Source organism: Pelodiscus sinensis, unplaced genomic scaffold, assembly GCF_049634645.1.
Source record: "Pelodiscus sinensis isolate JC-2024 unplaced genomic scaffold, ASM4963464v1 ctg55, whole genome shotgun sequence".
Lineage (NCBI taxonomy): Eukaryota > Metazoa > Chordata > Testudines > Trionychidae > Pelodiscus > Pelodiscus sinensis.
In genome coordinates, this window is record NW_027465994.1 from 223,183 (window position 1) to 246,044 (window position 22,862).

At 44.1% G+C, this 22,862-nt stretch overlaps 1 protein-coding gene and 1 long non-coding RNA gene across 3 annotated transcripts in view; one reads left to right on the forward strand and one right to left on the reverse strand.

Moving 5' to 3' along the window:
* The window catches only part of REEP2 (receptor accessory protein 2), a 106,939-nt gene that overhangs the window by 20,238 nt on the left and 63,839 nt on the right, over window positions 1–22,862 (reverse strand). Inside the window, exon 9 of one of the 2 annotated variants that reach the window (XR_012900117.1) lies at window positions 6,747–8,603. The exons of the other annotated variant lie outside the window; for it this stretch is intronic. The gene's annotated coding sequence lies outside the window, so the exon portion shown is untranslated. Of the gene's footprint in view, window positions 1–6,746; window positions 8,604–22,862 lie in introns of those variants that run through there. 2 annotated transcript variants of the gene reach the window in all.
* Window positions 430–22,849, forward strand: LOC142825765 (uncharacterized). The gene is made up of 3 exons (XR_012900118.1): window positions 430–566; window positions 9,825–9,977; window positions 22,534–22,849. It is a non-coding gene; the product is annotated as an uncharacterized LOC142825765 (long non-coding RNA).

The window sequence follows — 22,862 nt, forward strand, 5'->3', positions numbered from 1 at the left end:
ATACCCTCTGGGATGACACCAGATGGCCTTTCATCCTATCCGTATAGGACACAAACAGATATGTGGACTTCTGGAAGGGATTTGTTCTTTCCAAATAGAATGCTAGAGCCCTCCTGACATCTAGTGTGCGCAGATATCATTCCTTATTGGTCACATGAGGCTTTGGGTAGAAGACTGGGAGGAAGAAATCTTGGCCCATGTGAAACACCAAGACTAGCCCTTTTCTGGCAGGCTAAGGGCTTGGGGCAAGCAGAGCCCGAGGCTGCCCAGGGATGGCTCCAACCCAGATGGGCAAAGCAGGGTGCTGGGGAAGGGGCTCCCTGCCCCCACACACAGCCCACAGGGAGCAGCCGGGTCACAGAATGCCACATTGTGACCAGCTGTCCAGATCAAGCTCTGCAGAGCCTGTAGCCAAGGGAAGAGGGGTTTAACCCCTTAGCTCCCGGGAGTTGAATGCCTAGGCTGGGCAAGGACAGCCCCATGGATGCATGTGTGCCTCTCTCACCTCCCCCTCTCCCCAGCAGGAAGCCAGAGCTATTGCTCTAGCCTGAAGCTGCACAGCTGAGGTTGGAAAAAAAAAACAGGAAGCAAATGGTCTGGTAGTACTTTATAGACTAACAAAACATGTAAATGGTATCATGAGCTTTTGTGGGCACAGCCCACTTCTTCAGATGACCGGAGTTATGATTAGAGGATAAGGAAACTCAAAATAAATTGTTGAAGGGGAGGGGGAGGAGAAAGATAAGAACATAAGAATGGCTGTACTGGGTCAGACCAAAGGTCCATCTAGCCCAGTAGTCTGTCTGCTGACAGTGGCCAGCACCAGGTGCCCCAGAGAGGGTGGACCGAAGACAATGATCAAGCGATTTGTCTCATGCCATCCAACTCCAGCCTCTGACAAACAGAGGCCAGGGACACCATTTCTATCTCCTGGCTAATAGCCTTTTATGGATTTGGGAATCTCCCTAACATCCTCAGCAGTGAAGCAAAGAAATCATTTAGTTTATCCGCAATGGCTTTATTATCCTTGTTTTCTCCTTTTATATCTCCATCGTCTAGGGGACCCACTGGTTTTTTAGCAGGCTTCCTGCTTCTAATGTACAGGCAGTCCCCGGGTTACATGGATCCGACTTACATCGGATCCCTACTTACAAACGGGGTGAGGCAACCCCGCACTAGCTGCTTCCCCCCAGCAGACCAGGGAGACGCGAAGCTAGCGCCCCTCCCCAGCAGACCAGGGAGACGCGGAGCGGCTTTTCTCAGCAGACACATCAGCTTGAGAATAAAGGACTGAGGGAAGTGAGGTGTGGGAGAATAAAACTGAGCTCTGGAGAAATGTTTGGCCAGAGTTTCCCCTACAATATGTACCAGTTCCGACTTACACACAAATTCAACTTAAGAACAAACCTACAGTCCCTATCTTGTACGTAACCCGGGGACTGCCTGTACTTAAAAAAACGTTTTGCTATTTCTTTTTGAGTTTTTGGCTAGCGGTTCCGCAAAATCTTTTTTTGCTTTTCTTATTACATTTTTACACTTGATTTGACAGTGTTTATGTTCCTTTCTATTTATCTCACTAGGATTGGACTTGCACTACTTGAAAGATGCCTTTTTGTCCCTCACTGCTTCTTTTACATGGTGGTTAAGCCACAATGACTCTTTTTTAGGTTTCTTACTATGTTTTTTAATTTGGGGTACACATTTAAGTTGGGCCTCTATTATGGTGTCTTTAAAAAGTTTCCATGAAGCTTGCAGGGATTTGGCTCTAGCCACTGGGCCTTTTAATTTCTGTTTAACTAGCCTCCTCATTTTTGAAATTAAATACCAGAGTGCTGGACTGCTGAGGTATTCTTCCCACCACAAGAATATTAAATGTTATTATATTATGGTCACTATTCTGAAGCAGTCCTGTAATGGTTATCTCCTGGACCTTATCCTGCGCTCCACTCAGGACTAAATCGAGAATTGCCTCTCTCCTTGTGGGTTTCTGTACCAGCTGCTCCAAGCAGCAGTCATTTAAGCCATTGAGAAATTTTATCTCTGCTTCTCTTCCTGAGGTGACATGTACCCAGTCAATATGGGGATAATTAAAATCCCCCATTATTATAGAGTTTTTTCTTTTGGTAGCCTCTCTAATCTCCCTCAGCATTTCAATGTCAGTATCACTGTCCTGATCAGGTGGTCGATAATATAGCCCTACTGCTAAATTCTTATTATTGGAGCATGGAATTACTATCCATAGGGATTCTATTGAACATGTTGATTCATTTTTTTTTATTTCATTTGATAAATCTTATCAATGTTCTGTCGCCCACCCCCCTACCTCTATGCATAAAGTATCAGGAGAAAGGGTGCTAAACCTGAGAAGATAAAGATCAAAGTCAGTGGATGGATAAGGCAGGAAGGATACCATTCAGAAAGTAGTTAGCACCTTCATTGATAAAGGTTCCACCACCCTATATCTTGATTAAGTCCATAATTAATTGAATTGAATTTGCCTATGTACTGTAATTCCAAGTTTTCCCTGTGGATTTGGCTTGAGGAACTGGACTATGACAAGACCAGCACCTTCAAATCTGTGAGATTATGAATAGGTAAACAGAAATGTTCTGCCACTGGCTTCTGAGTATTTTCTTTACGTAAATCTGATTTGTGTCCACTGAATCTTTCACGTAGAGAACGTCCAGTTTGACCAATATATATAGTAGAGAAGCACTGTTGGCATTTGATGGCGTAGATCAAATTACTAGATGAGCAGTTAAATGACCCTTTGATTTTGTGGCTAGTGTTGTTTGCTCCAGTGATGAATTTGTCAGTGTAGATATGTGGGCAGAGTTGGCATCTTTTCTGGTTGCAGGGCCAGGTTCCTGGAGGTTTATGATGTGGTTGTGTGGCATGGTTATCAGAAAGAATACATTTCAGGTTAGGGGGTTGTCTATAAGCAAGAATAGGTTTTTCTCCCAAGGCCTCTGAGCGTGAGAGATCATTTTCCAGGATGGGTTGTAGATTGTGTATGATGAGTTGGAGGGGTCTGAGTTGTAGACTGTAAGTAACAACAAGAGGAGTTCTGTTATTTTCTCTTTTGGGTCTGTCTTGAAGTAGTTCATGTCTGGGTACTTTTTTGGCTCTGTCAATTTGTTTTTTCACTTCCCCAGGTGGGTATCTCAAATTTATGAATGCTCTGTAAAGATCCTTTGGGGGTTGTCTCGGTCTGTGGGGTCGGAGCAAATCCAGTCGTATCGTAGGGCTTGGCTGTATACAATTTACTGAAAAATGTGTCTGGGATGGGAGCTGGAAGCATGAAGGTAAGTGTAGCGGTCTGCGGTTTTACAATATAGGGTGGTTGAAAATTGTCCATTATTTAACATTACTGTAGTGTCCAGGAAGTGGATTTCCCTTGTGGACTGGTCCAGGCTGAGGTTGATAGTGGGGTGGAAGTTGTTGAAATCCTGGTGGAATTCTTCAAGAGTCTCTTTACCATGTGTCCATATGATGAAGATGTCATCAATGTAGCGTAAGTAAAGAAGTGGTGTTAGGGGGCAAGAGCTGAGGAAATTGTTCAAGGACAGCCATAAAAATGTTGGCATATTGTGGTACCATGTGTGTGCCCATGGCTGTGCCGCTGATTTGGAGATATAAATTGTTTCTGAACTGGAAGTAGTTGTGGGTGAGGACAAAACCGCAGAGCTCTGTAATCACGTGTGCAGTGTTGTTATTGGGGATGGTGTTCCTGATGGCCTGTAATCCGTCTGTGTGTGGAATATTGGTGTAGAGGTCTTCTACATCCATGGTAGCCAGAATGGTATTTTCAGGGAGATTATTGATGTTTTGGAGTTTCCTCAGGAAGTCAGTGGTATCACGGAGGTAGCTGGGAGCGTTGGTGGCATAGAGTCTGAGAAGGGAGTCGATATAGCCAGATAATCCTGCGGTGAGTGTGCCAATGCTGGAAATTATGGGTCGTCCAGGATTACCAGGTTTGTGTATTTTGGGTAGTAGATAGAAGGTTCCTGGTCGTGGATTAGGAGGGGTGTTATTGTAGATTTGGTCCTGAGTAGCATTAGGGAGTTTCATGAGCAGCTTTTTCATGTTTTTTTGGTATTCCTTAGTAGGGTCACAGGAGAGAGGCCTGTAGAATCTGGTATTGGTGAGCTGTCTTTTTTCCTCCTGTTCATAAGTTGAGGCTGGAGCTGTAGCACGAGCTGCAGGGAGGGGTGGGGCTGAGCTCTTGTCCAGTGTGCCACGGGAAATCCACTCACGTGCCGCTTGTGACATGGATGCCAGAGGTTGCCAACCCCTGTTGTACAGGGATATTGCTGTCTGTTTCCCTTAGGGAGCAAGGGAAAAGAGCACAGTCTGCTGAATTCCTCACTCTGACTGAGGAGAGCAGGGGGGGCAGACGAACCTGGACCAATCAGCCTCCTTGGCTTAGCTGCTGAAGACCTAGCACCTGCTCCTTAGCAGTGCTAGCCAGGGCCACCCTCGGACAATGTCCACACATTTTTGAACTCTAGGAAACTGTCCTTTTTTCTGTCCATCTTGTTTTTTGATGAAGTTTAGATCCTCTTCTCTTGCCTTTTCCCTGTTCCTTACTGGAGTCACTTCAAGTGTTTGAGAGAAGGGTCTCTGCAGGAGTCCAAAGCTAAGCTTGGTGGGGGAACTTCTGGATGCCAGAAGCTGATGTACAGAGTGAATCCTTGGATGTAACTACAATTCCACTCTCATAGTTTTGTCCATGAGGAATATTTTCAGGTGGACCCTTGCCCCAGCATGTGTAAGGAGTCTCTCTGAGGCAGTATGACAGTCATTGCTGAGAAGAAACAGTCTCAGACAGACCACATCATTCTTGAATCCAAGGAACTGGATATACTGTCTTAGACCCCAGGGAGTTGGGGGGGAGGGGGGGGGGGGAAACGGGGCTAAATTTCAGGGTTCAAAATCCCTACCTAAAATTAAGTACATTAAAGAACTTTAAACTAAGCTAAAAAAACCAAGTATATAAAACAATAAGAGCCAACTGATCAGCTAGATATGGATATGAGCTCATCATCTCAGGGCCAGGGCAGTGAGAAGGAACTGAAAAGGCAATTTTCCAGCACTGTATACCCGCTCTAGGGAGCATTAAAGGTAGATGGGTCACGTTTGCAGGTCAGACTGTAAGCAAAAATCTTCCAGTTTTGGATGCATACAGAATCAGAAGTGGAATACACAGAGGGACAAATGCTCAAAGAATTTTTTCCTATCCTTTCTTCCCTAAAAGTCTAACCATTTGTGACAATAACCAAAGTTCCAAGCAGCAATCCAATTACCTGATGGTCTCTCAGAAAAGCCCAATGTCCTGAGCTACTCATCTAATGCCTGAAAAATAGCCCCCTCCAAAAGGGCCCCAACTCAGCCACAGAATTCTCTGATCCCTAAGAGCAGTGATTTTCAAACTCTGAGTCGCGACCCAACACTGGGTCACAGAATGTCAGGCACTGGGTCTCACTGCTGCAGGGTGATCAGGTGGCAGTGCTAAAGTAGGCTACCTATCTGTCCTGACACCACAGATTATGCTGTGTCCCAGAAGCAGCTGGCAGCAGGCCCAGTTCCTAGGTAAGGAGTGGGGAGGGAGGAGAGTGCACAGGACTCCATGAAATGCTCCTGCCCTAAGCACTAGCTCCGCATTCCTATTAATTGGGAACCTGTTGCTGGCTACTTTAGGGGCACAGCATGGTCTGCGGTACCAGCAGAGGCAGGAAGCTTGCCTTACCACTCCTGTGGCACCACTGACTCGGAGCTGCTGAAGGTAAGCCCCCAGCCCTGACCATCCCCAAAGCCAGAGCCCCCTCCTACACACCAAAGCTCTCATCTTCATTCCCATTCCAGAGCCAAAACTTTAGTCAAATTACATTGGGTTGCAGGCATCAACAATTTTTTTGCAACTGGGTCATGAGAAAAAAGTTTGAAAACTACTGCTCAAAAGTGTTCCCATGCAGGTGGCCCAGAACATCAGATCTCAGACAGCCTGTATAATCCCAGAACCAGCCAATCCAAAGAGAAAGCAGGGTTTATGATCATTCACTGCATCTGAGCCTGAACACTGAGGTTCTTTTCAGTAGTCATGAGTCAGATAAACTCTCCTTCCAATACTACTTTGGGATTTCTTTATTTTCTCCCAGAGAGCAAAGAGTTCTCCTAAGCACAAAATTTTGTCAACTAGTAATTCATTCTTATCCCTCAATTTAAGGACAGTCATTCTGTACTGGCTCCTCTAGTGGAATGAAACAATCAGAAGGGGAAAGCTCATGCACTGAAGGTCAGTCCAAAGAGAATCAATACAATTAAAAATGCAAAGAAACAGAAAGGATTGGGCTTCTTTTCTTGTATTTGAACGAGACATGTGGGCCTCTTAAAATAAGGGATAAGGGATCTTTCGGAAAAGGCTTTATTTTCCGAAAGATCCGCGTCTAGACAGGCGCTTTTTTCCGGCAAAGCTCCATGCCGAAAAAAAGCGGCAGCCATTTTTATGCTAACGAAGCGGGGGAGATTTAAATCCCCGCTTCAATAGCAATTGCGATACGTCTAATTTGCATCCCTTTTCCGAAAAAGGGATGCAATCTAGGGTACGTCTATACTACATGTAGATTAGGCTACCAGACATAGTAAAATGAAGCGGCGATTTAAATAATCGACGTTTCATTTAAATTTACATGGCTGCCGCGCTGAGCCAACAAACAGCTCATCAGCTGTTTGTCGGCTCAGCGCGATAGTCTGGATGCGCGGGTGTCGACATCAAAGGTATTTGTCGACCACCCAGGTAAACCTCATCCCAGGACATAGCCGTGCAGTCTACACTAGAAATCATCATTGCAGTGCAGAAAGGCTTTTAAATAAGACTTAGCTATCCAGACAAAGCTCTGTACTAAAATTTCACAGCACAATGAAGTCCTAGGTGACAAATTAATTTCCCGCTTAGCCCTAGGTCTTGCATTGAATAGCCTGCCAGCACACATAGAACAGTTTTAAATATGCAGTACCACAATATTTCCTTTTATCTTTCAAGAAACATTCATAAACTAATTCCCATTGGACCTATAGACCCTACAGAGTTAAAATTCAGAATTTTTCCTGAAACATTTGCAAAAAGTTAGTTAGTTTGTTGATTTAAAAAAAAAAATCTCTTCATCAAATTCATTGTAAAGCTAGACCTTAGTTGCCATGGTCCCAATTACCATGGCAACTACTCGATACATCTATATTTTTGGATTACATTTATTAGTGTGCTAAATTGTGCAAATCAGAGAAATGATGTTGAAATACCAAAAAGCACTTCACAATGCATATGATAACTGGAAACAAAGCCATGTACAGAGATGCTAATTAAAAAGGCTGCCACAGTTGGCCTGGGAAATAAAGGAACCTAAGAAAGGATATCTTTCCAGCCCCACATTTCAGCAGCAGAACCAACTTTTCAAGCAAGAGAATAATGGCAATTCCACTTGATCTTTCTCCATTAAAGCCCCAGCTGTTTCACTACTTCTAGACAGGAATAAATTTACATGAAAAGACTGAATTTCAACCAGCGTTGAATTTATAATTCCAAACTAATCCCTGCCATTCACTTTAGCAAATCTCCCATCCCCACTGTTTCAATGCTCACTTTACTTCCACCAACTTTTTACACTGGATTCTTGAGTTAAGTCTGGGAATAACTTCTCAAACACCAAGCTTTTTGTTAGTCTAAGTCGTTACATACCAAGGTGAGAAGACAATATCACCAAAAGGGTGAATGAAACCTTAAACAGCCATTCTGGGTCAGATCAAAGGACCATCTAGCACAGTATCCTGTCTTCTAATAGGCTGTGTCCAGACTCAGGGTTTTTTTCGGGAAAAGTAGCCTTTTTCCGAAAAAACTTCACCTGCGTCTAGACTGCTGCCACGTTCTTTCGAAATTAAATCGAAAGAACGTGGCTTTTCTTTCGACGGCGGTAAACCTCATTTCACGAGGAAGAACGCCTTCTTTCGAAAGTGCTTCTTTCGAAAGAAGGCGTTCTTGAATGTAAATAGGGCTTCTTCAAAAGAGAGCATCCAGACTCACTGGGTGCTTTCTTTCGAAAAAGCGGCTTGCTCTTTCGAAAGTTCCGCGTGCAGTCTAGACGCTCTCTTTCGAAAGAGGCTCTTTTGAAAGTATCTTTCGAAAGAGCCTCTTTCGAAAGAGGCTTGCAGTCTAGACATAGCCATAGTGGCCAGTGCCAGGTGCCCCCGAGGGAATGAACAGAGCAAGTACTCAAGTGATCCACCCCATCACCCATTCCTACTGTCTGATAAACAGAGGCTAGGAGCACCATTCCTGCCCATCCTCACTAACAGCCATTGATAGTTTCATTGATGAAACTATCCTTGATGAATTTAGCCAGCTCTTTTTTTTTTGAACCCTGTTGTAGTCTTGGATTTCACAACATCCTCTGGCAAGGAGTTCCACTTCCCTTTCTTTGTTTTAAAATGGCTACCTATTAATGCCACTTGGTAAGGGGAGGTTACTCACCAGGTGCAGTAAATGGAGTTCTTTGAGGTCTTTGTCCCTGTGGGCATTCCACCCTCAGATGCATCGGTGCCGCTGCGCTCTGATATAGCATAAAAACATAAGAACAGCCGTACTGGTCAGACCAAAGGTCCATCTATCCCAGTAGCCTGTCTGCCGACAGTGGCCAGTGCCAGGTGCTCCAGAGGGGATGGACCAAAGACAATGATCAAGAGATTTGTCTTGTGCCATCCATCTCCAGCCTCTGACAAACAGGAGGCCGGGGACACCGTTCCTAACCCCTGGCTAACAGCCTTTTATGGACTTAACCTCCATGAATTTATCTAGCTTCTCTTTAAACTCTGTTATAGTTCTAGCCTTCACAGCCTCCTCTGGCAAGGAGTTCCACAGGTTGACTACACGCTGTGTGAAGAACTTTCTTTTATTAGTTTTAAACCTGCTACCCATTAATTTCATTTGGTGTCCTCTAGTCCTTATATTATGGACTAGAGGACACCATATGTCCAATTAGTGAATAACTTTTCTTTCTTCACCCTATCCATACCACTCATGATTTTATATACCTCTGTCATATCACCCCTCAGTCTCCTCTTTTCCAAACTGAAAAGTCCCAGTCGTTTTAGCCTCTCCCCATATGGGACCTGTTCCAAATCTCTAATCATTTTAGTTGCCCTTTTCTGAATCCTTTCCAAGGCCATAATATCTTTTTTGAGGTGAGGAGACCACATCTGTACACAGTACTCAAGATGTGGGTGTACCATAGTTTTATACAGCAGTGCCCGGCTGCGCGCGTGCAGCCCTGGCACATGCAATCAGGAGCAGTTACTGCGCACACCCAGCCAGCTGCATCCTCAGTTCCTTCTCTGAGCTAGACTTGCTGGAGTCCGAAGCAGAGGGGAGAAGGGTGGGTGGTGGAGCACTCACAGGGACTACCTTCTCAAAGAACTCTAGTTACTGCACCTGGTGAGTAACCTTCCCGGCTTCTTCAAGGTGTGTCTCCATGTAGATGGAGGAGGGAGCTTTGGCAGGTGCGAGTCTATGACCAATAGTATCATGTGGCCAAATCTTGTCTCTGCATCTGTAAATGTTTGGATCACATAATGCTGCATGAAGGTGTGTGCGGACACCCATGTGGCCACCTTGCAGATGTATTCTGTGGGTATACCATGGAGGAATGCAGTAGTAGCTGCCATAGCCCTTATGGAGTAGGCCCTGACATACAGTTGAGGTTCTCTCCTTTTTATGGTGTACGCTAGGTGGATGTACCTAGATACCCATTTTGACATTCTTTGTTTTGATATAGGGAACCCTTGTGATCTCTCCGTGGATTAAATGACTAGTCACAGTGTTTTGCGAAAAGGGTTTGTACACTGCAGGTAAAAGGAGAGTGCCCTGCAGACATCCAAAGTATGGAGTGTCGCCTTTTTGTTGTCCTCGTGCGGCTTTGGGAAGATTGGTAAGTATATGGGTTCACTGCAGTGGAATAAGGTAAGTACTTTGGGAAGGAATTTGGGATGGGTCCGCAATACCACTTTGTCCTCATGGACTATTGTGTATGGGGGAGGTCGCCATTAAGGCTACTATTTTACCAACATGTCTAGCAGAAGTAATTGCTATGAGGAAGGCCACTTTCATGGACAAATGTAACAATAAACATGTGGCTAAGGGGTTGCCTGAGACAACTTTTAGCATGAGGTTCAAGTCCCATGCTGGAACTGGGTCCTTACATGGAGGAAACATGTTATGTAGCCCCCCCCAATAAAGCAAAGTGAAGACAGAATATCCCTGTATGCAGGTATGGAGGGCCGATATAGAAGCAAGATGAACTCTGATGGAACTCAAGGAGAGAGCTGCATTATGTAGGTCTAGTAGTAGGTATTGTAGAATTTGCGAGACTCCTGTATGGGAGGGTTCATAGGAGTATGTCTCACACCATGTGGTGAAATGCTTCTAGATGTGTGTCTTCCTCATTGTAGAATAGTGATAGAAATGTAGCCGTGTTAGTCTGGGGTAGTTGAAGCAAAATGCAGGACAATGTAGCACTTTAAAGACTAACAAGATGGTTTATTAGATGATGAGCTTTCGTGGGCCAGACCCACTTCCTCAGATCAAATAGTGGAAGAAAGTAGTCACAACCATATATACCAAAGGATACAATTAAAAAAAATGAACAAATATGAAAAGGACAAATCACATTGCAGAACAGAAGGGGGATGCGGGGGGGTGGGAAGGGGGAGGAAGGAAGGTAAGTGTCTGTGAATTGCTGATATTAAAGGTAGGGAGAGTGGGATGTTTGTGAGTTAATGGTATTACAGGTGATAATTGGGGAAACTGTCTTGGTAATGGGTGAGAAAGTTCAAAGTCTTGTTAAGTCCTTGTTGGCAAGTGTCGAATAAACTACAGCCTATATTGGAACAGGATACCATACTCAAAGAGGCTCTGGGAGACAGACCCATAGTCTCCTATAGACAACCACCTAACCTCAAGATGATTCTTACCAACCACCACAGGACATACCACACTAATACCAACCCTGGTACCTTCCCTTGCAACAAACCCCGTTGCCAGCTTTGTCCACATATTCATTCTGCTGATACCATTATTGGACCTAACCAAGTGAGTTATAAGATCAAGAACACATATTCCTGCGCATCCAGAAATATAATCTATGCTATCATGTGCCGAAAGTGTCCGTCTGCTATGTACATTGGACAAACATCTCAGACACTTTGCCAAAGGATCAATGCCCACAAAACAGATATCAGACAAGATCACAAAGAGAAAACAGTTTCTTGCCACTTTAACCAGAAAGGACACTCTCTAAATGACTTAGCCACCTGCATTCTGCTACAAAGACCTTTTACATCTGCACTTGAAAGGGAATCCTCTGAACTGTCATTCATGTTAAAATTCGACACTTGCCAACAAGGACTTAACAAGACTTTGAACTTTCTCACCCATTACCAAGACAGTTTCCCCAATTATCACCTGTAATACCATTAACTCACAAACATCCCACTCTCCCTACCTTTAATATCAGCAATTCACAGACACTTACCTTCCTTCCTCCCCCCCCGCATCCCCCTTCTGTTCTGCAATGTGATTTGTCCTTTTCATATCTGTTCATTTTTTTTAATTGTATCCTTTGGTATATATGGTTGTGACTACTTTCTTCCACTATTTGATCTGAGGAAGTGGGTCTGGCCCACGAAAGCTCATCATCTAATAAACCATCTTGTTAGTCTTTAAAGTGCTACATTGTCCTGCATTTTGCTTCCTCATTGTAGGTATCCTGGAATTTGTCAGGATTAGCAGTATGGAATCTGGAAAGGAGCTTTCCATATTGTTTAGCTAACAAGCATCCATGCCTGGAGGTGTAGCGTGTGGACTGTTGGATGTGGTATCTGTCCCTTGCACTGTGTAAATAGGGAGCGTATTGGTGGAAATCAATGTGGTGGTCAAATGCTCATTTGTAGGAGGTATGGGTACCATGTTAGTCTGGGCCAGATGGGTGCTACAAATATTACCCTGGCCCTTTGTATTAGAGGAAAAGGGTAAAATGCATATGATAGGGGGGCTATCCATTGAATGCTGAAAGTATATCCTAGGGAGTGGGGACGTATGCCTGCTCTGGAAGAGTATTGTGGACAGTGAACGTTCTCATGTGTAGTAAATATGTCTATTTTCGGGCACCACCACATCTTGAGTGGGTAGGTTAGCACTAATCAGTTTAATTCCCATTCGTGATGCTACAGAAATTGCCTGCTCAAAGCGCCAGCAAGTATGTTTTCCTTGCCTGGGAGATAAGTGTCAATTAGGTATATGTTGTGTGGGATGCACCATTCTCACAGTTGGACCATTTCTCAGCATAGTTGGTAGGAGCATGCTCCTCCCTGTCTGATCTAGTACATTGTGGTGACATTATCAATGAGGAGTTGGATGGCTCTGTTTTTGTATCAAGGTGAGAAAGTGTAAGCATGTGTTTCAATAAAGGATGGTTAAAGATCTGGTGGGTATATTTTGCCAGTAATGCCATGTAGTTAGCTATTCTGAGTTGAAGACTCGCTGATATAATTTTCTCCCCATTGTGTCCAACCTCTTCCCATCCCTGTCATATGGGATGGTACGAGTGGCCTTGCTGCTTCCCTCTCTGGTGGACTGCTTCAAGCACCAGTGAGTTTGATTCAGGGTGGGAGAACAGGAATTCTGCTTCTTTAGGGGCAACATAGTATTTCTTATGGACCCTCTTGGAGGTCGGTGTGCTTGTGGAAAGTGTCTGCCAGATATTTTTAGCAGGGTCCATAAGCGCCTCATTCATGGGGATTGCCAATTTTACATGGGGATGTGTGTTCAGGATATTTGTCAGTTTATGCTGTCTAAGGCATCTTAGGCAGTGACTTTCTTAAAAAGGTCTTGAAACGACCTAAAATCATCCCCACTGATTGGTGGTGGGGGCATGATTGTATCATCAGGGAGCGAGAATGAGGTGTATACTAGTAGGGGAGAGCGAGATGCGTGCTTATCCCCGGTAATGTCCACCTCCTGATCTTCCACTTTCGAGCTGTAATGTTCTGGAGATTGGAGTGTTGGTGCCTGAGACCTTGGTGCCGGGGATGGCAGCTGTTGCCCCTGCTGTGTTCTGTATGCTGCCTATGGGTCACAATATGGGCAGTTGGGAGGAAGCAGAGGAGAAAACCACTGTACAGGTTGCCAGTACTGAAATTGTTGCTGGTCTTTGGGTGAAGAGTGTTTCGGTGTGATCTGTTAGACACTTCCTCATCATGATCACTAAACACTGATCGGCTGTTGAAGTGACAGGTGTGGAGGAAAAACTGTATCTTGAAGTATTAGGCGTGCCATCAGTACCAAAAAGGAGTATCTGGCACTGCACTGACAGATAGCTCTGCCGCCATTGTAAAATGTGTTACCAGTGAGGGGGGGAGGGGGTAGTATTAAGAGCTGTGCCATGTACGTGGTGTGTGCAGTGGGGTTGTTTGCGGTGCTGGCTGTCTCTTATGTATGGCCGTCGCCACTGCCTGAGGTGCAGTGCTCGTTTAGCTGCGCCGTTTATGGTGGGCTGCAGCCAATGCCAGAGCCATTTTTGCCGGTGCCGGCAAGGAGGCTTCGCACTTTGCCTCTGTGGGCACCGTAGTGGAGGTATGTTCTTTCTCTCTATAATTAGGGTCACAGCTCTTAGCACTACCGGCCCCGCTTACAGGCTGCTTGATCGACCCCTTTTGTGCTGGAATGGGGGGGTGCAGCATTCTTATGGAGAGAACGTTTCTTCATGGGAGAGTCAGGCCCAGAGGAGAAGTAGGATCTCTTTTTGGGGTAGCTATTGCCCTTGTCCTTTGGGCTTGTTTCAGGTGGAACCACTTTCTCTGACCCCACCTACGTGGGGGAGTACTCTGCTCAGGGTCAGAGCCCAACCAAGCTTTTTTCTCAAGCTGGATCATTTTTACTTGTAGCTTCCTGGTATGCATTGTTAATTTTTGACAATGCTCTGTGGGGTGCTCTTCCCAAAGGCAAAGGACACACTGGTCGTGTCCATCACAGATTAAAAAAAAGATAGCCTGTAGCCCGTACACTTCTTGGAGCCAGGTCAACCAGGCATATCACAGGGAGCAGAAGTTTTAATAGAACTGCACTGTCTACAGAAAGAGACTAATCTAAATAGCTAATCCTAATAAGTAACGGAATAAGAAGAAAAAAAATTGTAAATAAAAGGAAACTTAAGGCGTAACTATTTAGTAACTAAGCTGAGGTAATAACCATCTAAATTGCTATGAAAACACTAAAACTATCTATAGTAGAGGACGGCGGCTGAGAAGAAACTGGAGGCAGCTGGCTGCACGTGCGCAGTAGCCGCTTCAGATTGCATGTGCCAGTGCTCCATGCGTTCAGCCGGCCATGGGGCACTGCTATTACAAATCTCCAATTTAGAGTGCAGCGGTGCTGACGTTCCTGAAGGTGGAGCACCCATGGGGACACTCCTTCAAGAACCCCAAGTTCTTGTGTTATAGAAAAAACTCTTCTTTATTCACTTTATCCACACCAGTCATGATTTTATAGACCTCTATTGTGTCCCCCCCTTAATCATCTCTTTTTCAAGCTGAAAAATTCCAGCTTTATTAATCTCTCTTCATATGGAAGCTGTTCCATATCACTAATCATTTTTGTTGCCCTTTTCTGAACATTTTCCAGTGTCAAGTTATCTTTTTTGAGATGGGGCAACCACATTCTGCATGTAGCATTCAACCATTTACTGCTATGCTATGTCTCGTTCAGGCACTCAGTTAAGTCTTTTCGATTAACTCTCATATTATCATCATATTCCTTTTACATTTTTTTCCCTTTTGCTACATATTTTTTCCTTTTGTTTTACCAAGATCAGATTAACACGGCTACCTCTCTATTACTTCTCATATTATCAAAGCATCATACAAACAGTATTTCTCCATTTTCCCCTTGTTCTCATGTGTTCCCCCTTGGGTTTTGCAACTCAAGGCATCCATTCCTAGAAAACAACACTCTGAAGTTTAGAAGTCATCTTGATCATTCCACAAAACTACAAATAAAATAATGTTTGGGAAAATAATAATCACAAGATTAAAATAGGGATGTCTGTCAGCTTAAAAAGTTGCATAAAAATGGCAGCAAGAACATATAATTCCTCCTCTGTATTCCGTGCTGATAAGACTTCAGCTGGAGTGTTGTGTCCAGTACTGGGTGCCAAATTTCTCGAAAGATATGGATAAAATGGAAGAAGTCTAGAGGAGAGCAACAGAGAGAGTATAAAAGTTTTCAAGTACAGAAAAGATGGTTACAACAAGGAGGGCGAAAATGTGTTGTTCTTAATCTCTGAGGCTAGGACAAGAAGCCATAGTCTTAAATTGAATCAATGCAGGTTTTGGTTGGACATTAGGAAAAACTTCCTGTCAGGGTAGTTACGAACTGGAATAAAATGCCTAAGGAGGTCATGGAATCCCTTTCATTAGAGTTTTTAAGAGCAGGTTAGACAAATGCCTGTCAGGAATGGTCTAATTATTTAGTCCAATCTTGAGTGTAGGGGACTGAGTTAAATGACCTTTGGAGGTCTCTTACAGTCCTACACTTATAATTCTGTATATTTTTAGTATTATTTTTCATTCCATTCCTTGCGCATACTAACTTTTTTTTTTAACCTGCACATTGGATAAAGGTGTTCACTGAGAATACTCACAATGTTGCTTTCTTCCAGGTTATTTCCATTATGTTTGAACCTAGTAAGGTGTATGCGTAGTTTGAATTATTCCATCCAATGTGCATCTTTAAGATTTAATACTGACAAATTCATCTGCCATTGTTTGGCCATTTACTTCTTTTGGTTAGGTCCTTGGAAGTTCATTACTGTCTTCTCCAGTTTTGACCAGCAGGCAATTTTCTCCCTGCTGTTGGGAAATCCTGGAAATCTACAGCCAGTGATTAGTATGCACCCATATAATAGAAGCTGACAAGCTTGTATAAAAGGGTCAAGTAAGGCAGTAGCATAATTGCTAGATGCCCTAGAGAGGGTGGACCGAAGACAATGATCAAGTGATTTGTCTCCTGCCCTCCTTTTCCAGCCTCTGACGAACAGAGGCCAGGGACACCATTTCTATCCCCTGGCTACTAGCCTTTTATGGACCTAACCTCTATGAAATTATCTAGCTTCTCTTTAAACTCTGTTATAGTCCTAGCCTTCACAGCCTCCTCTGGCAAGGAGTTCCACAGGTTGACTACATGCTGTGTGAAGAACTTTCTTTTATTAGTTTTAAACCTGTTCCCCATTAATTTCATTTGGTGTCCTCTAGTTCTTCTATTATGGGAACTAATAAATAACTTTTCTTTATCCACCCTCTCCACACCACTCATGATTTTATATAACTCTATCATATCCCCCCTCAGTCTCCTCTTTTCTAAACTGAAAAGTGTCGCTTTAACCCAGTCGCTTTAACCTCTCTTCATATGGGGCCTGTTCCAAACCCCTAATCATTTTAGTTGCCCTTTTCTGAACCCTTTCCAAGGCCAAAATATCTCTTTTGAGGTGAGAAGACCACATCTATACCCAGTATTCAAGAAGTGGGCGTACCATAGTTTTATACAGGGGGAGTAAGATATTCTGTGTCTTATTTTCTATCCCTTTCTTAATAATTCCTAGCATCCTATTTGCCTTTTTGACCACCGCTGCACACTGTGTGGAAGTTTTCAGAGAACTATCCACGATAACGCCAAGATCTCTTTCCTGATTTGTCATAGCCAAATTAGCCCCCATCATACTGTACATATAGTTGGGGTTATTTTTCCCCGATGTGCATTACTTTACACTTATCCACATTAAATTTCATTTGTCATTTTGTTGCCCAATCACTCAGTTTGGTGAGATCTTTTGGGAGTCCCTTACAGTCTGCTTCTGTTTTGACTATCTTAAAGTTTGGTATCATCCACCTCACTGCTTACCGCTTTCTCCAGAACATTTATGAATAAGTTGAAAAGGATTGGTCCCAGGACTGACCCTTGGGGGACACCACTAGTTACCCCTCTCCATTCTGAAAATTTACCATTTATTCCTTCCCTTTGTTTCCTGTCTTTCAACCAGTTCTCAATCCAAGAAAGGACCTTCCCTCTTATCCCATGGCCATGTAATTTACACAAGAGCCTTTGGTGAGGGACCTTGTCAAAGGCTTTCTGAAAATCCAAGTATACTATATCTACTGGATCCCCCTTGTCCGCATGTTTTTTAACCCCTTCAAAGAACTCTAATAGATTAGTAAGACAGGATTTCCCTTTACAGAAACCATGTTGACTTTTGTCCAACAAATTATGTTCTTCTACATGCGTCACAATTTTATTCTTTAACCCGTTCAAAGAACTCTAAGCCTGTGTCTAGACTAGCAAGTTTTTCTGCAAAAGCAGCTGCTTTTGTGGAAAAATTTGCTAGCTGTCTACACTGGCCGCTTGAATTTCCGCAAGAACACTGACGATCTCATGTAAGAAATCAGTGCTTCTTGCGGAAATACTATGCTGCTCCCGTTTGGGCAAAAGTCCTTTTGCGCAAAAGGGCCAGTGTAGACAGCTCAGATTTGTTTTGCACAAAAAAAGCCCCGATCGCGAAAATGGCGATCGGGGCTTTCTTGCGCAAAACCGCGTCTAGATTGGCACGGATGCTCTTCCGCAAAAGGAGCTTTTGCGGAAAAGCATCTGTGCCAATCTAGACACTCTTTTCCGCAAATGCTTTTAACGGAAAACTTTTCTATTAAAAGCATTTGTGGAAAATCATGCCAGTCTAGACGTAGCCTAATAGATTAGTAAGTCATGATTTCCCTTTACAGAAACCATGTTGACTTTTGTCCAACAAATTATGTTCTTCTATATGCCTCACAATTTTATTCTTTACTATTGTTTCAACTAATTTGCCCGGTACTGAAGTTAGACTTACCAGTCTGTAATTGCCAGGATCGCCTCGAGAGCCCTTTTTAAATATTGGAGTCACGTTGGCTACCTTCCAGTCATTAGGTACGGAAGCCGATTTAAAAGATAGGTAACAAACCACAGATAATAGCTCAGCAATTTCCCATTTGAGTTCTTTTAGAACCCTTGAATGAATGCCATCCGGTCCCGGAGATTTGTTAACATTAAGTTTTTCTATTGTTCCAAAACCTCCTCTAATGACATTTCAATCCGGGACAGTTCCTCAGATTCATCACCCACAAAGGACGGAGCAGATTTGGGAATCTCCCTAACGTCCTCAGCCATGAAGACTGAAGCAAAGAAATCATTTAGTTTATCTGCAATGGCTTTATTGTCCTTGATTGCTCCTTTTATATCTCCATCGTCTAGGGGACCCACTGGTTTTTTAGCAGGCTTCCTGCTTCTAATGTACTTAAAAAACATTTTGTTATTTCTTTGAGTTTTTGGCTAGCAGTTCCGCAAAATCTTTTTTTGCTTTTCTTATTACATTTTTACACTTAATTTGACAGTGTTTATGTTCCTTTCTATTTATCTCACTAGAATTGGACTTCCACTTCTTAAAAGATACCGTTTTGTCCATCACTGCTTCTTTTACATGGTGGTTAAACCATGGTGACTCTTTCTCTTGCTATGTTTTTTAATTTGGGGTATACATTTAAGTTGGGCCTCTATTATGGTGTCTTTAAAAAGTTTCCATACAGCTTGCAGGGATTTGGCTCTAGTCATTGTGCCTTTTAATTTCTGTTTAACTAGCCTCCTAATTTTTGTGTAATTCCCCTTTTTGAAATTAAATGCCAGAGTGCTGGACTGCTGAGGTGTTCTTCCCACCACAGGAATGTTAAATGTTATTATAGGGCCAGGGCCTTCTGTTTTGGTTGCCAGCTCTACCAGGGCCTTGGGACAGCATCAGCCTCTTTATTGTGGCCTGGACCTGAAGCATGGCTGGTCACCTGAACTGTTTGCCTCTCGCCCTGACCTGACGGAAGGCCAGGAGCTGGACTAAGGGGACTATTGACTTGGGGACTATTTTAAGCGGGTGTGTAGTGGGGCAGACTGGTCGCCCACAGGCCTCCAGGAGAGGTTCCTCCACATCCGGGTGAATCAGCCAACAGTGGCATCCAGGGATATGATGTCCGGGGAGCCATGGCTGCTCTTGTGAAGTCGGGATGGCCAGAATTAAACGACAGTCCTGAAGCCTTTGTACATGGAGAAAGCTGCAGTGAGAAAACTGCTAAGTCATCATCCCCCTCAGTTGATGGGGAGAGGGTGATGCTGTGTAATTGGATAGTAAGTGAGGTTATTTGTCAGCACTCAAAAATGGAGAATTTAGGGAAGAAGAGATCACCAAGTATCTGTGCTCCCTGTAGCTAACGGTAGGAGTGCAAGGTGCCAAAAAGTCTATTGCTATAGAAGGCTATGTCTAGCCTACAGGGTTTTTGCGCAAAACCAGACATTTTTGCACAAAAACCTGTGAAGCTTCCACACCTCAAGCGCGTTTTTGCGCAAGAAAATCTTCAGTCAATCGACAGAACAGAGGGCTTTTTGCAGTGTAGGTATACCTCCTTCTATGAGGCATAACTCCTTTTTGTGCAAGAGTTCTTGTGCGGAAAGGTGTGTGGGGGCGCTCAACAGGGGTTTCTTGCGCGAAAAGAGCCTATCACAGAAAAGCACAGGTGCTCTGATGGCCATTCTGTGAATGGCCATCAGAACTTTCTTCCACGAGAGTGTCCACGCAGTGTGGACGCGCTTTTGCACAAGAAGTTTTTGCGGAAGATCTCTTCCCCAAAAGGCTTTTTGCACAAAAGCCCTGCAGTGTAGACAAAGCTGAAGATGATAGCGCCTGCAGCGCGAGGAACAGAGCACACAGCGTGGGTAGTTATGGGCAGCAAAGAGGAAGGGGTGGTGCCGTGCAGCTGCCCTGTTAGCTGCTGCTGCAGTGCCGTGGTAACCGCTTGGAGCACCACTGCACTCGACGCAGTGCTAGTTGGTGCCATACTCAGTGCCGAGCTTTGTGAGGCAGGCACAGTATGGCCTGTCACCTCTGGTTGGGGCCCGGTGTGGCACTTTTATGATGAAGTTGGGGCATGCCTGAAGTACCCCGTCTAGCATAGTTGCTGAGGTACAGCTTCTCAGAGTTAACCAACTGCCTCTCAATTGAGCACCATTTTGGAGAGCACGGGTGTTGCAGAAGTGAGGTGGCCCATGTCTTTGGGGACTTGGGTGGTTTATCCCCTTTGACTTTGGCGGTCTGCCTGGAGCCAGGATCTGAGGAAGGGTGTTTACCCTTCGCTGTTAAAATCATTTTCAAGCAGAGGTCTCTGTCCCTCCATGTCTGCGCTTTTAATTTGGCACAGTGTGGGCAGTCCCGTTGGGAGTGTGAGTGCCTGAGGCACTTAACACACTTGTCATGGGCGTCTGAGGCTGGCATAGCGTCGTTGCAGTATGCAGAGCGTTTGAAGCCGTGTGAGCCCATCTCACAGCAATATTGTTGAGTGACCACGGGAGCCTGCTGAGGTGGACGGGGTCCCCCCCCCCACCACCACCACCATCGCTAGCAATTGCTAGGGAAGCTTCAGGGGGTAGCCGAGTTAAGTCTGTACAGGATAAATTTAAACAACAAAAGATCTGATAGCACTTTATAGACTAACAAAACACACAGATGGTATCATGAGCTTTCGTGTGCACAGCCTATTTCTTCAGATGACTGGAGTCATCTACTACTAGGGAGGAGAACTTGGAACAAACTAGTCTAATTATCTTCAGAACAGCTGAGGAACGAGGAGCACTGCGGAGGTCCATCTGAAGTTGGGGACGGTAAAAAGGAACTGAAGGGAGGGTGGCCACACATGCATGATGGTACCAGGGGAGCCTGCGCGTGCAGCCCCAACGCAATGCTATCAAAAATCTGCTCTGAGGTGCTGGGATACACCTATGCTTACTGTGGAGCATCTGCAGGGACGTCTCTTTCAAAGAATTAAAATTCTATATACCTGGTAGGAGTTACTGAGTAAAATTATGAATTCAACACACTAGCAAATAATACTGCCTGTAGTTCTCTTCACTTTTGGCCTTGGAGAACATATTTCTCTGTAATATAGCAAAGCAGGCACTCCCTGGCCCAGGAAACAGACAAACTCCATCTCATAGCACCCGTATGGCATGGCACTGCAAAGCTCTTCCTTCCTCAAGACAGCCTCAGGAACAAGAATTCTATTCTGGTCTCGTGCATGGCAGTACAGTGCACTCTATCCCAAGGCCTGGGTCCTGAACAGTAGATATTATAGACTGAAATAATGTTACTGAAGTACTATTAAACTTTAAAAGACAAGCATTTTCCAGTGTGCCAGGAAAAACAATAATTATAGAAGTATAGACATTTAAGGATAATTTCTGTTACGTCATTCATTGTAATTGAACTGTGATACTATTGCTTGTGGCCAGACATTTGCGCTCTCACCTTGATTCGACTTTCCTTAAGCTTGCTGCAGAGAAAGAATTCCCTACCACTGTACATTTTTGATGGGATTCAATTCAAATTCAAATTATTTCTAATGCTTCTTGTAGTAAGTTGAGGACATGAGACACAAGTCCATATAGCACAGCCTGATCTGAGGCCTAGCTAACAATGGACAAAACATGGCGAACATAAAGCAAAGCTAAGCTGTGAGCAAAAGCATACCCCTTGCTCACAGATCTTGGCATGAACAGGGCTGACACTAATTGGTAATAGGGACTTATGAGTTGTAAACACACAATTCATTGGAAAAAAAAAAAAGCTATGGTACCCACTCCTCATAAATACCAACTCAGGGTCAGGGAAAGGGTCTAAGAAACAACTTGATGGATGTTTACTCCACACAGATACCAAATCAGGTTCAGGAAAAAGTTGAGGTTGATACGTGATGGATGGAGATGGTCTAATCAGATCACGAGGGTGGTAACCTGGCAACATCAGAGGGTGGCAACCTCACTCATCAGCAGTGATGTGTTTGTACCTGTATATAAGGTGGTGTCTTCGGGGACAGTCTTTAAATGACCTAAGAGGGCAATGGAAGTGTTCCATTGTTTTGAGCCATTTCATTGTTATGGGGTACAAATGTGTAACGGTTCAGTAGAGTCTATCGACAACTATTACTGTATTTCACTTAACAATAAACCTGGCCTGGCACCTTTGATCCTTATCTGATTTGTGGTCTTTGGGGGCTCTCTTGGAGTCTGCTGCGAAGACTAAGTGCACAAGTCTACACGGCACACATCACTGAGCACACATGCAAGCAGAATTCTGCTTATCATCATCGACAGAGTCAGAGACACAATAGGACATTGCAACAGTATATCCTGGCCCCTGCTAGCTAACAGCATTGCTGAACAGCTGTCTGAATAACTACACTTCTATTAACCCTACTAGGGACATTTTTTCTGATAAGGGTTGTTTGAAGGTGGGGAGAGTTAGCATTAGAGGAGGCTCATGCAGTTATATACAATAAACTTGAGACCTAACTCATACCTCCATATCTTTACAGATGGCTGGCAGTCCTGCAAAGGCATTAATCACTGTTGGACAAAAGTAAACAGAAAATTGTTTTCTGTTCCAAAGGAAATATTTGCAACAAGTACATTTCACCCAGAACCAAAAGTCACTATGGGACATGCCATAGATGTAAGCTGGTGCAAGAGTTGCTTAAATTCAGTTCTGGGCTGAGATGAAACCTGTCTTGCAGAATAAATGATGGAGTATCCAACAACAAGAGAACAGCAGGATGTGAGGATAGGAACTTGGATTCTCATACAGAAAGGAGCATCAGTGGAAGCATCATCTGCATCTAGTAGCAGTGAATCAAGGAGGAAGAGG